Below are 1,693 nucleotides of genomic sequence, written 5' to 3' on the forward strand. Positions count from 1 at the left end.
GTTTAGGGAAGAGTGTGTATAGCCAGCTTGAGGTTCTTGGTTGTTCAACAAAAATCTCAGGACCAACTCAAGGAAGAAGTACAATTTGTGTGGCATGCTACACACATTGTGTAGGATAGTGAAAATATGAAATCTCATAGGACATCTTGAAGGACATTAGGTGTTCCAAAAGCCTCTGGCACAGGGAGGTGATAATCACTCTCTCAGTAGCTCCATCTCTCCTTCCCACTGTGGCTGGCTGTAAACCATGACTGTGATCTGATGAAATCCAAAGGTAAAATGAGGGTGCAGGAAAGCAGGACCCTCAAAACCACAAACACACCTTGACAATTGGCATACATTAAGCAGAAACATAGTGTGTTTTATAGTCTGGTTTACGTTGCTTACTATGCTTTCTATTAAATCTTCTCTGTTCATCCACTTTGTATCAAGTGACAGGGTTTCATTGTTTCTTTCTTTCTTTTTTTTTTTTTTCTTTTTTTTTTTTTTTTTTTTTTGCTTTCCTGTTAAGTTTTTTTGTATTTTATCTTTAATAAAGTCACAGAAAATTGTTTGGTGTAGCCCTCAGCAGCCTGCTCCTGAACTCTGAAGAAGCTTCTGGGTATTCAATGTTTCTTCTGGGCAAGGGACATCTTGGGAAGATTCCACTTCTTCTTTTTAACTTCTTTCTTGGGTTTCCTTTTCTCTCATATAGCAGTGTGAGCTTTCTTATACATCTACTCCATCATATCTGGAGTTACATTGTTCTTTTTTTTTCATTGTTCTTTATGTACTGAGAGAAGTTTCTTGTAGCCATCTTCATCTTCTTCCATGAGGTAACACATGCAGTTGGCAACGTTCTGGCCCATGATGTGCTTCCAATAGACTTCTGCATTAAATTCCTTGATTTCAGAATCATAATCAGGGAATTGTTTGGTACTGTGAGAGATGGATAAGCCTCCATCCACCACTCCCTTCAGGGCCCCAAAAACTTTATTACCAGTTCTGGCAAGCCTGCAGATAGCTAGTGAAGGCACCAGGTTGACCATTGATGCTCATCTCCGGTCATTTCCACCTGACCTTCGCAGATCTTGTCCATGCCAAACCTACTAAGAAGCCTGCGGGCCAGCAGCAGGCCCCAATACAATATGCTACTGCATACCTTGTCAGGCTAACCTTCACATTGTAGTTTGGTAGTTCAGATGCATAAACTGTGCAGACTATTATATCCCCTTCTATACAGACATAAGCAATATGACAAATGCTAATCTCCGTTAGTTACACAAACTATCATCCCGTATTTGTGTGTGTTGTACTTATTTTTATCTTGGATCACCAAGCATTTCCAAGCATAGTAATGAATTTTACCCTCTCATCATCTTCTAAATTTCACTTAGTATCTCTTAAAGAAGGCCTTATTCTTGACAACTTTAACAGATCCCATCCTGTGGAACAGAAACCCGCAGCCATGGCCGAACTGCAGGCCCACAAGCACTACACAGGGAAAAAAGCAATTTCATTGTTTCTTAAGGCTGATCAATAGTCCATAGTTTACATGCACCACAGTTTTTCAATGCAGTCATCTGTTTGTGGTACTTGTGTTGGTTCTATGTCTTAGCAATTGTAAATAGTAAAGTAATGGACTCAAATCATGTCTTTATTTTTTTTTAATTGGTTACATAATATGTCTCTTTATTCTTCCAAAGTTCTTCCA

General features: G+C 39.2%; 1 pseudogene; it reads right to left on the reverse strand.

Annotated features, from left to right (window-relative positions):
- Positions 1-605: 605 nt before the first annotated feature.
- Positions 606-1,423, reverse strand: LOC102477892 (60S ribosomal protein L5 pseudogene; annotated as a pseudogene).
- Positions 1,424-1,693: the final 270 nt, after the last annotated feature.

Source organism: Tupaia chinensis, unplaced genomic scaffold (genome assembly GCF_000334495.1).
Source record: "Tupaia chinensis unplaced genomic scaffold, TupChi_1.0 Scaffold144971_1, whole genome shotgun sequence".
In the NCBI taxonomy this organism is placed as follows: Eukaryota; Metazoa; Chordata; class Mammalia; order Scandentia; family Tupaiidae; genus Tupaia; species Tupaia belangeri.